We start from the raw sequence: 15,928 nt of genomic DNA on the forward strand, positions 1-15,928 counted from the left end.
CGATATTTACCTTAAATGTAAATGGATTAAATGCTCCAACCAAAAGACACAGACTGGCTGAATGGATACAAAAACAAGACCCGTATATATGCTGTCTACAAGAGACCCACTTCAGACCTAGGGACACATACAGACTGAAAGTGAGGGGACGTAAAAAGATATTCCATGCAAATGGAAATCAAAAGAAAGCTGGAGTAGCAATTCTCATATCAGACAAAATAGACTTTAAAACAAAGACTATTACAAGAGACAAAGAAGGACACTACATAATGATCAAGGGCTCAATCCAAGAAGAAGATATAACAACTGTAAATATTTATGCACCCAACATAGGACCACCTCAATACATAAGGCAAATACTAACAGCCATAAAAGGGGAAATCGACAGTAACACAATCATAGTAGGGTACTTTAACACCCCACTTTCACCAATGGACAGATCATCCAAAATGAAAATAAATAAGGAAACACAAGCTTTAAATGTTACATTAAACAAGTTGGATTTAATTGATATTTATAGGACATTCCATCCAAAAACAGCAGAATACACATTCTTCTCAAGTGCTCATGGAACATTCTCCAGGATACATCATATCTTGGGTCACATATCAAGCCTTGGTAAATTTAAGAAAACTGAAATCGTATCAAGTATCTTTTCTGACCACAACGCTATGAAACTAAGATATAAATTACAGGAAAAAATCTGTAAGAAATACAAACACATGGAGGCTAAACAACACACTACTTAATAACCAAGAGATCACTGAAGAAATCAAAGGGGAAATCAAAAAATACCTAGAAACAAATGACAATGAAAACACGACGACCCAAAACCTATGGGATGCAGCAAAAGCAGTTCTAAGAAGGAAGTTTATAGCTATACAATCCTACCTTAAGAAACAAGAAACATCTCAAATAAACGACCTAACCTTGCACTGAAAGCAATTAGAGAAAGAAGAACAAAAAACCCCCAAAGTTAGCAGAAGGAAAGAAATCATAAAGATCAGATCAGAAATAAATGAAAAAGAAATGAAGGAAAGGGCTTCCCCGGTGGCGCAGTGGTTGAGAATCCGCCTGCCAGTGCAGGGGACACGGGTTCGATCCCTGGTCCGGGAAGATCCCACATGCCGCAGAGCAACTAAGCTCGTGTGCAACAACTACTGAGCCTGTGCTCTAGAGCCCGTGAGCCAGAACTACTGAGCCCGCATGCCGCAACTACTGAAGCCCACGCGCCTAGAGCCCGTGCTCCACAATGAGAGAAGCCACTGCAATGAGAAGCCCATGCACCGCAACGAAGAGTAGCCCCCGCTCGCTGCAACTAGAGAAAGCCCGCACGCAGCAACGAAGACCCAACACAGCCAAAAATAAATAAATAAATAAAAATTATTTTTAAAAAGAAATGAAGGAAACAATAGCAAAGATCAATAAAAGTAAAAGCTGATTCTTTGAGAAGATAAACAAAATTGATAAAACATTAGCCAGACTTATCAAGAAAAAAAGGGAGAAGACTCAAATCTATAGAATTAGAAATGAAAAAGGAGAAGTAACAACTGACACTGCAAAAATACAAATGATCATGAGAGATTACTACAAGCAACTGTATGCCAATAAAATGGACAACCTGGAAGAAATGGACAAATTCTTAGAAATGCACAACCTTCCGAGACTGAACCAGGAAGAAATAGAAAATATGAACAGACCAATCACAAGTAATGAAATTGAAACTGTGATTAAAAATTTTCCAACAAACAAAAGCCCAGGACCAGATGGCTTCACAGGCGAATTCTATCAAACATTTAGAGAAGAGCTAACACCTATCCTTCTCAAACTCTTCCAAAATATTGCAGAGGGAGGAACACTCCCAAACTCATTCTACGAGGCCACCATCACCCTGATACCAAAACCAGACAAAGATGTCACAAAGAAAACTACAGGCCAATATCACTGATGAACATAGATGCAAAAATCCTCAACAAAATACAAGCAAACAGAATCCAACAGCACATTAAAAGGATCATACACCATGATCAAGTGGGGTTTATTCCAGGAATGCAAGGATTCTTCAGTATACGCAAATCAATCAATGTGATACATCGTATTAACAAACTGAAGGAGAAAAACCATATGATCATCTCAATAGATGCAGAGAAAGCTTTCGACAAAATTCAACACCCATTTATGATAAAAACCCTCCAGAAAGTAGGCATAGAGGGAACTTTCCTCAACATAATAAAGGCCATATATGACAAACCCACAGCCAACATTGTCCTCAATGGTGAAAAACTGAAACCATTTCCACTAAGATCAGGAACAAGACAAGGTGGCCCACTCTCACCAGTATTATTCAACATAGTTTTGGAAGTGTTAGCCACAGCAATCAGAGAAGAAAAAGAAATAAAAGGAATCCAAATCGGAAAAGAAGAAGTAAAGCTGTCACTGTTTGCAGATGACATGATACTATACATAGAGAATCCTAAACATGTTACAAGAAAACTACTAGAACTAATCAATGAATTTGGTAAAGTAGCAGGATACAAAATTAATGCACAGAAATCTCTTGCATTCCTATACACTAATGATGAAAAATCTGAAAATGAAATTAAGAAAACACTCCCATTTACCACTGCAACAAAAAGAATAAAATATCTAGGAATAAACCTACCTAAGGAGACAAAAGACCTGTATGCAGAAAATTACAGGACACTGATGAAAGAAATTAAAGATGATACAAATAGATGGAGAGATATAGCATGTTCTTGGATTGGAAGAATCAACATTGTGAAAATGACTCTACTACCCAAAGCAATCTACAGATTCAGTGCAATCCCTATCAAACTACCACTGGCATTTTTCACAGAACTAGAACAAAAAATTTCACAATTTGTATGGAAACACAAAAGACCCCGAATAGCCAAAGCAATCTTGAGAAAGAAAAATGGAGCTGGAGGAATCAGGCTCCCTGGCTTCAGACTATACTACAAAGCTACAGTAATCAAGACAGTATGTTAGTGGCACAAAAACAGACATATAGATCAATGGAACAGGATAGAAAGCCCAGAGATAAACCCACACACATATGGTCCCCTTATCTTTGATAAAGGAGGCAAGAATATACAGTGGAGAAAAGACAGCCTCTTCAGTAAGTGGTGCTGGGAAAATGGGACAGCTACATGTAAAAGAATGAAATTAGAACACTCCCTAACACCATACACAAAAATAAACTCAAAATGGATTAAAGACCTAAATGTAAGGCCAGACATCATCCAACTCTTAGAGGAAAACATAGGCAGAACACTCTATGACATAAATCACAGCAAGATCCTTTTTGACCCACCTCCTAGAGAAATGGAAATAAAAACAAAAATAAACAAATGGGACCTAATGAAACTTAAAAGCTTTTGCACAGCAAAGAAAACCATAAACAAGACCAAAAGACAACCTTCAGAACGGGAGAAAATATTTGCAAATGAAGCAACTGACAAAGGATTAATCTCCAAAATTTACAAGCAGCTCATGCAGCTCAACATTAAAAAGACAAACAACCCAATCCAAAAATGGGCAGAAGACCTAAATAGGCATTTCTCCAGAGAAGATATACAGATTGCCAACAGACACATGAAAGAATGCTCAACATCATTAATCATTAGAGAAATGCAAATCAAAACTACAATGAGATATCATCTCACACCGGTCAGAATGGCCATAATCAAAAAATCTACAAATAATAAATGCTGGAGAGGGTGTGGAGAAAAGGGAACCCTCTTGCACTGTTGGTGAGAATGTATATTGATACAGCCACTATGGAGAACAGTATGGACGTTCCTTAAAAAACTAAAAATAGAACTACCATATGACCCAGCAATCCCACTACTGGGCATATACCTTGAGAAGACCATAATTCAAAAAGAGTCATGTACCAAAATGTTCATTGCAGCTCTATTTACAATAGCCAGGATATTGAAGCAACCGAAGTGTCCATCAACAGATGAATGGATAAAGAAGATGTGGCACATATATACAATGGAATATTACTCAGCCATAAAAAGGAATGAAACTGAGTTATTTGTAGTGAGGTGGATGGACCTAGAGACTGTCATACAGAGTGAAGTAAGTCAGAAAGAGAAAAACAAATACCGTATGCTAAGATATATATATGGAATCTAAAAAAAAAAGGTCATGAAGAACCTAGGGGCAAGATGGGAATAAAGATGCAGACCTACTAGAGTATGGACTTGAGGATACGGGGAGGGGGAAGGGTAAGCTGGGACAAAGTGAGAGAGTGTCATGGACATATATACACTGCCAAACGTCAAATAGATAGCTAGTGGGAAGCAGCTGCCTAGCACAGGGAGATGAGCTCAGTGCTTTGTGACCACCTAGAGGGGTGGGATAGGGAGGGTGGGAGGGAGGGAGATGCAAGAGGGAAGAGATATGGGGACATATGTATATGTATAACTGATTCACTTTGTTATAAAGCAGAAACTAATACACCAGTGTAAAGCAATTATACTGCAATAAAGATGTTAAAAAAAAACCATAATGGAAAAGAATATGAAAAAGCATATATATATGTATAACTGAATCACTTTGCTGTACAGCGGAAATTAACACAACATTGTAAATCAACTGTACTTCAATAAAATTTTTTTAAAAAGAGATAATAGTTTATTAACATGGCTATGTAGTATTGGTTTTAAGAACAGTTCATTGAATAAAAAAATATTAAATTCAGTACAGTAAGATAATTTGGAGTTTTCCCTCATAATATAGTTTTGCTGGTACTGTCTCAAATGAATCTTACCAGAAAATCTAGTCTATATTCGTTTCTCTCAAGACCTCAAATATCAAGAACACTAAAATTTTAAAATATTCATTATCATAAAGTCTTCCACTTCTTGTCCATTTTCATAAAAGTCAATGTGATAGGGCTTCCCTGGTGGCGCAGTGGTTGAGAATCTGCCTGCCAATGCAGGGGACACGGGTTCGAGCCCTGGTCTGGGAGGATCCCATGTGCCGCGGGGCAACTGGGCCCGTGAGCCACAATTACTGAGCCTGCGCGTCTGGAGCCTGTGCTCCGCGGCAAGAGAGGCCGCAATAGTGAGGGGCCCGCGCACCATGATGAAGACTGGCCCCCGTTTGCCACAACTAGAGAAAGCCCTCACACAGAAATGAAGACCCAACACAGCCATAAATAAATAAATTAATTTAAAAAAAAAAGTCAGTGTGATAAACTAAACTTCTTAGAGATAACCAAATTATTTCAAGTTGTTCATTGTTAATCCTCTATTTTACATCTAAGAATAGTTTGAAGTACTAGGTATCATAATTTGTAACAGAAATAACAGCTTTATAGGTATAATTTTCCTTAAAGAAAAAAGATAACATATTCCCAATTACTGTTGCTCACATATTTGAAACCTAAAGTAGGCTCTCATATAAGATTCGTGCTACAAATTACAGAACAAGCACCGTATCATAGCAACCCAGCAATACCACTACAGTGACACGCTGAGGATGCAATCCAAGATTCTAATTTAAGAAACTGGCACAGAATATAGGACATGCAGCTTTTTTTGGCAATACCCCTAGAACATTAATAACTAAGAGTCTAAAATCGGCTTTTATTTGAAACTTTAGAGGATCAAGCTTTTATAAAGTAACAATGGAAACGTTTATTAAGAAATGATTCACAGCACTGTAACTAAATATGACTTAAGTAAGGGTCTATGATTTCATTAAAATTGAAAATGGTAGGAAAAATTGTAGATATCACGTCTTAGGAATTTGAATACATGAACCCTACCAGTTTGATAATGCATTCTAATATACAAATGTATACCATTTTAAGAAAACCCCTAGAATACTATCTAAAACTTTAAAAAGCATAAATATTTACATGCTTTACTCAATTACCATTCAAATGCAAATACATTCACAACTACTACACTACAAAAGGGTTAAAATGTACTGTTCAATTTTTATTTCAAAAAATTATGTTACCTTTTGTTATCAAAACCACTTTAAAGATAAGAACAAGAAATGAAGATGAGCTAGTGGGGCATGTTATATAGATTTCTTGGAATGTAGAACCTTGAGAAGCAGAATACTGAAAAACAGTTTCCTAGAAGAATAAATGGAATATTGTGTCATCTGTTTAATTCAATTTGAATATAAAATCTATTCATTAAATAAAGGTTTTTAGAAGCATCTTTGTTTCATTTGGGACCCTTGGGGAACAAGAAGTGTTAAAACAGACCTTTATAGATGGTTTCCATAGCTGTGATGAGGTTCCATCTTGCAGCTAAGTCTACCTGCAACTCCTAAGAAACACCTGCTACTGTGTTAGGAAAAGGATTACCTACTTTAACAAGGTGGTTCAAGTCTCTAGAGCAGGGCCTAAGGGCCACAAAACACCCCACCCACTTCCCTCCTCCATCTGACCAGAGACGGGCTTCAGCATGCCGGTGGTGCTGCAAATCCAAGGACCCTGAAATTATATACAAAATATTGTATATGATATTTTCTGAGAAGATGATGGATTCCTCTAATCAGATTTTCTAGGAGATCCATGTATAATCTCCCTAAAATTAAACACCAGTACTTTTAGAAGTTATTTCCTCTTCTTTTAACATAAGGAATTTTCATAATCAAGGTTTAAAATGATTTGATTCAGTATTTCCAAAAATAAAAAGTTTAATCAGAAACAATTCTAAATAGATTTTAATTTTTTTCTTTCAGAAACATGCTATTTATAGTATTCTATTAAAGTAAAAGTAATGGGTTATAGAACAACATACATTATATGATCTCACTAATGGGAAAATATAGGAAGATGTTCAAAATTTTAGAAGTTTCCTCTGCCTGGGGATTTTTACTTTCTATTCACTTGTTTTTAAGAGTGAGTCTGTAAATTTTTACAAAAATAATAAAGCCATTATACAAGAAATAGGGTAGTTAAGAATATGACATTTCTCACTGCATAGTCTTTAAATGACTTTATTTTAGAAAACCATGAAAACTGAGACTCACTCATGACTCACAGCAAGTACTGTATCCTAAAATAGTCATTCCTATTCCACAGGAGAAACTACTTTTCTAGATCTTTTTTTAAAAAAAAGTTCTCAAAATATCAAAATATGTGTAAGCTTATACAGGTGGTTCAAATTAAAAACAGAATTATCAAAATATATGAAATACCAAAATCAGTGCCTGGTTATCTGGTAAGCTAAGTAAAACCTGGGTTATTTTTACCTCTCCTACATGAATGATAGAAATTTCCTATGAAGGAAATACGACTGTGAAAATTAAATGCACCTTAAAAGCATTTCATTGTTATATTTGCTACTTTATTTCCACTTTGGATTCAAATTTAGTCACAAATGTATGCAGAAAACTACTTAGAGAGATGACACATGGTCTAATTTCAGTTTTTCTCAGTTTTCAGGAGAACAAAATCAGCAAAGTGATAGATGAATTGGCCCAATTGACTTTTATATCCAAGTCTCAGTTATCTTGCCCCAATTTATTTTCCTCCCTTGAATTGGGAAATAATGATCAGAAAGACAGTGCTATGTTAATGTGATCATAGTTTAAAAAAAAAAAAGTTTTCAAAAACTGTGTGTACATAGCTTGTGTATAGGAGAACAGAGAAGCAAAAATAAGTAGAATCTAATCAGTCTTGATATTCCATAATAATTCCATAATTCCTCAAAGCTGCTAATTACATATCATTATAACTTTAAGTGAGTAGAGACTCCAAATTATAAATCTAGCTCTGACACAAATGTGCTGAGTGATTAAAAGTTCATTTCATCTTGTTTCTCAGTACTCATTCATAAAACAACTGTTCTCCAATTTCTTCTTCAGAAAAACTTTACATTACTTTAAAAAGGGAAGAATTGTGCTAAAAGGGAGACATGAAAAGATCAATGAAGCATTTTTATACCAGAAGAATTTAAAAAATAAAGATCCTCTGCTTTACAGGGTCTTAGAAAAACCTACTTTCAGTACTGGCCTACCTGCCCACGACCTAAAAGAAATCACTATCTCTCCTGTAAGGCTCTCAACTACAAATATTTCTCCTTTGTGCTGTTAGAAAATAACACGCTAATTTTGCTTTAGTGCAGACAATACATATCTTGGTTTCATATTACAGAGGACGAATCAATTGAGAAGATGAAGCTATAAATGACTTGCGCAAGAATATAACCTACCTGTTTTGGTTTCTTCATCAACAAAATGCTAAATTTGTATTTAACTAAGTTTGTATGTAAACTATTACTCAATTATAAATCATTATAAAATTGTGAATTACTGCATGATACAAAACGGTGTTTTTCTTTAAATCAATTTAATAGCGTTTGCTTCATTATTTCATTCAATAAATATTAAACCAAGTACTGACTGCCTTAATTCTGGGAAGGAAGATAATGGATCTCAGGTCCTGGAGCACTTAACTTATAAAGGCAGAAAAAAGCCAATTAAGTAACTAACCCTACTCATGAACCTGTCCCAACAAATTTTGTAATCTACCTCACACATATACCAAGAACATCTTGCCATTGCGCAATGTCTTATACACAGACATTCCACTGAATGGGGAATATATAATCCCATTTTGCCCAAAAGACCAAGTGGCCAGCATCCCAAACTCTGAACATTTTCTAATAAACAACGTTGAAAATCTTTTAATGAATGTGTAGAAATCATAGAAATTACCAATGGGCACTCTGTGATTCACACATCCAGAAGTCTATTTGCTGTTTATACCTAGGTTTCCAAAAGACATCTTCAAACTTAAAATCTCTAAAATATAACTCTGGATTTTCCCTCTTTATCTGGTTCTTTTTCTAATGTATTCCTTCTCAGTGCTGGTAGACCTATGCAACTCAGCTGTCCGAGCTAAAACACCTGGGAAACATCTTTGGCTCCTACCTTTGCCTGCCCATCTCCCCCAAACAATTCATCAACAAGTCCTAGCTTAGTTATATTGTGAATACATCTCTTTCTCTCCATCTTTACTGCTACCACCCTAGCCCCAGCCATATCATGCCTCATCTAGCCTATTAAAACAACCTCCTAACTGATCCTCCTTCTAAAAATCTTGTTCTGCTACAATCCATTCTCCACCCAGCAGCTAGTGATACATTTTTTTTTTTTTAATTGTCAAGCTTCCTGAAAGAGATGTCCATACTTACTGACTTGGCTTTCCCAATTTCCATTCACTCCTCACTTCTCCTTAGAGAAGTCTGGTTTCAAGTCTATCAATCCTCTGAAACCCCTCTAGAGTCACAAATGTTGCCTGAAGACCTCCAAACCCATGGAAACATTTCCATTCTTATTTGACTTGTTAGCAGCTCTTCTCACTGTTACTAGCCCCACCCCACTCCCAATTAAAAACATATTTTCTTCCCTTGACCGCCTTGTCTCTACTCTCTCCTGTCTTCCACTCAAGCTGTTGCTCCTTCTTCTCTGATCATCATCTAAATGATGGTATTCCTTGCCCTCTTCTCATTCTATATACATTTTCAGTAAGCAGTTGCATCTCTTCAAATGCCACCTTTAATCTAAAGCTCCTAAATTTTTATTTTTAGCACAGATTTTTCTACTTAGCTCCAGACCCAAATATCTAATTTCCTACTAGACTCTTCATTTCCACAGGCACTTCAACCTGTCCCACATGTAGAACCATTATCTTCTCCCACATCAGATCTTCCACTCTTTTTCCCTTTCAGTAAATTGCTACCATACATCTAGTTGCACAAGTTAGAACTGTATCATCATTGATTTTTCCCTCTCACCAAGTCCCCCTGTGATACCACCTATCCCCACTTAGATAAGGCCACCATCATCTCTTGCCTGGATTACTGCGCCAGCATTAACGAGTATTCTTCACTCTCATCTCCCAATACACTCTTCACACAACTGTCAGGAATAAGTGCAGGACATGGCATCAAGGCTGTTACCTAGACACTAACTGTTGCTCCAGTCTCTTCTCTAGCCAGTTCCCTATTATAATATTCTTTATCACGGCCACATATATTGCTGGCAGTTCCCAACATATGCTATGCTCACCTACCTCTGGGGTTGCCCATACTGTCCTTTAGGTGGACCTCTTAGAACCCATGTGTCTTGATCTAACACCTCTGGCCTTTCAGGTCTCAGCTTACCAGTCACCTTCTCCAGGAAGCTTTCCCTGATCTCTCTCCTCACATACCAAAACTGAGTTGGGTCCCTCACACACTCCCCTAGGCTTTCACTGCTTACTCTTATCACAGCACTTGTCTCTAATTGAAACCACCGGCTTACATGTCTATATTTACCCCACCAGACTCTAAGCCCCTAAAGACGTTTAATTTCGAAAGAAAAAGCATTCATCCTTTTATTCACTTTACTGAGTAAAGTTTTAATCTCTACAATGGTTCACCTAAAATTTAAGCACTATGAACATCAAAGAGGAAAATATTTCTGTACTAGATTTTGAAAGCAAAGTATGTATCTAGTTTCACAGCAGGCAAACAAAATCTTTTTCCTCTGGCTAATTATAAGAAGAACGGTAGTACAAGTTAAAAAAAAAAGCAAATATATAGAAAATTTGAAATTATATTTTATTTTACTATAGAAATTATATTTTATTTTACTTATGACTTCAACAGATGTTTATCTTTAGAAAAGTCTGTTTGGAAAATTATGTTTTAAAAAAACACCCAGTTTTGCTAAACCAAAATTCAGAGCTTATGACAAAAACTGTCTCATCCTTTTGACTTTATCAATTTAGAGGCACAGGATTAACTATGAGTTCAAATAATCATCATCTTCTGGTAACAGCTATAATTCTAGAATATCCGTTATCAATGAGTGTGACTCAAAGGCAAATCCCATTAAAAAGAGAAAATGTATCATTTTTGAAGCTACATTTAATATTTTATTATCCTGTACTACAAGTTAAGCCCAGTCATTAAAAAATTCTAGTTTCATACACCTAACATCTTTTTAACTATCGTTTATGCAGTTTCCTCACTAAGCAAAATCTGAGAGAGTATCTAAGAGCTTAAAAACCCTGTACTTCTTCTCCCTACCTTAAAGAAAGCTTTTCTGATGAAATGACAAGACAGCTATTTATTTAGAACAAGAGTGAAACTCATTCCCAATGAAAGCTAAACCAGAATGACTTCTGAGGTCCCATTCAGCACTGGAAGGCTCAACTAGATATAACATCACAATAAGGTTACAGTAAATGCAATTAGCATCGCAATTCCAGTAGGAGGAGTGAGTTCCCAAGAAATCCCTTGCCTTCAGTATCCAAGTTAGAAATAGGTTCTCTGAATTTTATAATGTGAACCTATCATATTTGGCAAACTACAAAAAAAAAAATCCTAATAGATTTCTTTAAGAAATCTGATCAAAATTGCAGGATTTCTAAAATTCACCATTACACGAAAAACCCACATAAACAAATTCCTTCAAGGAAAAGTTCAAAAAGATATATATAAAAAGTGGTTTGAAACTGCTCATTAGTGAATATCCTGCCCAGACAAGCAGAGCTTATTTCACATAAACCTAGCCTGTCATGTAAAACTCTTTCAGTAAAGCATTTAGGTTCCCTATTACATAATAACGCACAGAAAGTAATTATATATTTAAAATCTGTTCCTTTCATCTCCTTCAAGGACATCCTTATAAATAAAGATTGAACCTCAAATTTAGAAATTACTGGAAACTAGTTATTTCAGTTTACCCAATATTTATATACAGTTGTCCACATCTGGAAGTCAACCCAGTATTACTTTTCCACACAGACCTTACACAATACCTTTCCTAGAAATAAATCTATCAGTAATGTTACACGTCACTTAAACCAGTCACTGGCAAAGCACAAATACAGCAGCAAACAATCCTTTGTTTCAAACCTACATTTACTATTTATTATCATGGTATTAAAAACCCAAAATTCATAACTTTGAATCAGATTTAGGCACAAATATATTAAAACAAAACACAAAACAGAAGAGAACCAATCTGCTGGTAGATAGCACAGAACACCACTGAAGGAAGCATAATCAATAACGGGGGATGTGTGTAGAGGGAGGGCCAACAGGTAATTTCTTAATCAAAACAGTGACTCCGCCTATATGACCACACTTGTTATGCACAGAACACTGTATTTGGTACTATAATAGAATATGAAAACACAGATGACTTCTGCTTTCACAAAAATTTTACCATCTCATTCTGGAGGGAGAACATCACTACATAACTGACACTGACTCAGCACAACAAATCAACAAATACAGGTATCATTCAAACTGGTTAGCAGAAAGGCCAAAGACAAAAGAGAGTTATGGAATATAAGCGGCCCCAGGTCCTTGCTGCCCTACCTTCAGTAAAAAACTGTGGTCAAGATTAAGATGATAGACGTAAAAACACTGACAAAAAACATTTCTTTTTCTTTTTTTTTTTCTTTCTAAAATGCCCTGTCTATTCTGCAAAAATCTGGAATACTTCACAAATCTGTGTGTCATCCTTGTGCAGGAATCATGCTAATCTTCAATAGTTTCAGTTTTAGTATATGTGCTGCCAAAGCAACCACAAGAAAAACATTACTTGATGCTAAATAAACATAAGGCATGACCAAAAACAGTTATGATCAACATATCTCATCTGTTCAACACCTAATAGTCAACATATACACTAGTAATATTAGTTCTAAATCTTCAAGAGGCAGAACAATGCTGTGAACATATAGCAAATATCAGCTTTACATTCCAAATTGGTTGGGATTATCATGCTACCCTGAATGATGGGATTAAACCTAGGCAAACTGCTATCATATGTTCTCACTTTTACTTGACAGCTCAGCCACAGCTCCGAAAATCACAGAGAAAAAAAAAAACAAAAAAAACTTGACCATCTTGTATCAAAGGATAATAGCTGAGTTTTAATTACGATAACTACAGCAAAATCTAATAGAATCAACTTGTCACACCTAAAATTCCAGAATCCAAGAGCACTATCCCCCTTCAGGAAAGTAGCTGATTAGCCATAGGGGGCAGCAAAGTTAAGAGAGTGAAAAGTAAATAGCACGAGGTGAAGTGAGGGCAGGAAATGTTAACAGGCTGGGTAATGAGCCGCGAGTATCCAGAGAAAAGGACAAAGTCTCAATTAATGAATTAAATCAATAGACAGATAATGCCAAACCAGTGATTCTCAACCCTGGCTGCATATCAGAATCATCCTGGGAGCTTTCAAAAATACAAATGCCTGCATCCTACCTTAGACCAATTTATTTAGAATCACTTGAGGGTAGGACCCAGGCACTGATGTTTTTTAAAACTCTCTAAGTGCACAGCCAGGGTTGAGAACACTGCTAAACACATAAAATAAAAATAAGCTAGTTTATATCCCCAGCTTTTTACAATTTAAAAAGTTAAAATTTTAAAAACACACAAAAATCTATTATTTCCCAAATGTATGATTTTTGTTGATAAACCTGTCTTTGTCATCCAAAGAGAGGCAATACCTCATCAAAGACTAATTCATTTTTGTGATTTTATCAAGGGAAAATATTATTCTTACAAGTAAAAATGATTAAACTGAAGGTCAAAGGGGTTAAACAACTAGCCCAAAGCAACTGTGACTCATCAATGATACAGGAAGACAGTTTAAGTGTACTATTTACAGGATGGTACTCTATCCCAGTGATCACACTATTTTATTTAAATACATTTTACTGGATTCTCACTTTACAGGCACTTCATAAAAGGATTCAAAATTCAATTAAGAATCAGAGGAGGTAATAACATTGGGGGAAAAAGAAATTTGACCCTAAATAGGAATTCTGAAGATGTTAAATTAGACTTAAATGGAAGTTTTTCCTTCATGTGAAGGCCAGCAACAGACACTATATTAATTTCTCTAGAAGTATATCCTTAAAAAGTTTTTAAAAATTTAAAAATAAGTCTACCAGAAGAAATATAATATTACTTCCAGAAGACAGTCCTAAAATAGGTAAAATGTTATATCCCTTTGTAAACAAACATTTTTAACATATTCAGATGAATTTCAACTCTCCTTTATTGCCACCCCAATTACTAAAACGGGTTTTGGGTTTAGACGGAATGAAATTAATTTTGAAAGAAATCTATAAACCTTAAAAGTTGAGTCAGTAGTGTCCCTCACCAGCACAGAAAAGTTAAGTTAGTTATGAAATTTCAAATCGTGTCATTGTTCTTGTTCCAGATACCCTAAAAGACCACATACATCAAGAAAAACAAAAATTTTTTTTTCCCTATAGGTAAGCAAAGCACTTCAAATGAGCACCACTGTTACTGGACTAAATACCTCCAGTGGGACCCAGCTTCTAAGAATACACCAACAAAGAAACTAAGGAACCTTGGTAAGTTCTTCACCTCATCTGAAGGGGACTTCAATCTCAAAGCCAGTTTCATTCTGTTCTTTGCCATTTACTGGCTGTCTCCCATAAGAAATGCACATCTATACAATTCTACTGGTTAATTCAATTTCTCTGCTTGATAAAAAACTTCTAACTACAACTTTCAATATTTTAAATAGTCACTCTACCCTATTTCCACATCCACACTTATGCTGATGTTACAGCTTCACCTCATTTCACATAAATCATATGTGAAAACTGATTATAAACAAATTATACATTAAGTACACTAGCAAAGTTTACTATTTATGTGAATCCTTCATTTAGAAAATATCTTTGATCTGGATTTTCAAATATCAAAGAGAATGGGAACTAACATTCTTTGCCTATTTTTAGGCACTAATTACATTATTTCACTTAATCCCCCAAATCCTGGGGAGATAGAAGGTATTATCCCCATTTTACAGATAAGGAAAGCAACTCAGAAAGATTAAAATTTTACCTTTGACCCAGGGCTGACCCCAATGACCCAACTCTATCATACTGCTCAAATTTCATAAAGTAGGATAACAGCAAAAATACTGAAATCATTTAACCTGGGTACCGGTGTCAGGTGCAACACCACCCAGATAAGTAATCACAGGCCTGAAACTAAGCTGTTTAAGCCTCAGCTTTCTCATCTGGGAATAATATTGGTCTTGCACAGAGTTGGTGGGATAACACAATGAAATATAATTTTTGTAAAAATACATTGAGCTATGGATTGTCACAATATTACCTTAGGTGTGAAAAAGCAAGGGATATCGGGGATTAGATGTTATACAACTTTGGACTATTTCACTTATTATGAGCAATACTGTTTTTACAATTTAAAAATCTAAAGAAAAGTGTAAAATAATTTGTAAATGCTAAATGTTATATAACTGTATGGCATCTACTATTTTACCAAACCAATCCTTCTAGAGACTTACACAAAAAAGGTTAAACAGACTGACAAGCTTCCAATTAACTGATTTTTTTTTTTAAAGTTAAAAGTCTCCTAACTGTTGGTTACCAGAGGAAAAGTTTAAGGTAGAAAAATTAAGTATTATACTAATGTAAATTTAAATACAGAAAAAAATGATTGACAGAATGTTCCTACCTTTATTTTCTAATACCTAGTTCTCAGAGGAACTTACAGAATAAACATAAGAAATTTCAAGTATTTTGGAAAAAAAGTTTTTTTAAGCTATAAAATATAAGGCAGTTAAGTTTGATGACCCACATAAGTTTCTCATTTTTAAAACATCCTTTTAACAAGGCTTGTTTTTTAAATACTTTCTGTAATAAAACAGAATTTTCTCTGAACATTTTCACCATTAAAATCCTGCAACCCACTTACTAAATTATTTCACACGAATAAACTTCTTATAGATTAAAAAATGGGATTATTTTGTTAATCTTTACCCATAGCATGCTTTAAGGAAAATAGCCGGCACCTTTCCAGTTTAGATTCATGTGGACAAAGTGTAACATAAGCAGGTTGGCATAAACACT

The 15,928-nt window shown here is 35.3% G+C and overlaps 1 protein-coding gene and 1 pseudogene across 1 annotated transcript in view; both read right to left on the minus strand.

Moving 5' to 3' along the window:
- Window positions 1-15,928, minus strand: part of PPP2R5A (protein phosphatase 2 regulatory subunit B'alpha) — a 100,278-nt gene that overhangs the window by 81,072 nt on the left and 3,278 nt on the right. The window lies entirely within an intron of this gene.
- Window positions 12,487-12,585, minus strand: LOC132354625 (U6 spliceosomal RNA; annotated as a pseudogene).

Source organism: Balaenoptera ricei, chromosome 1, assembly GCF_028023285.1.
Source record: "Balaenoptera ricei isolate mBalRic1 chromosome 1, mBalRic1.hap2, whole genome shotgun sequence".
Lineage (NCBI taxonomy): Eukaryota > Metazoa > Chordata > Mammalia > Artiodactyla > Balaenopteridae > Balaenoptera > Balaenoptera ricei.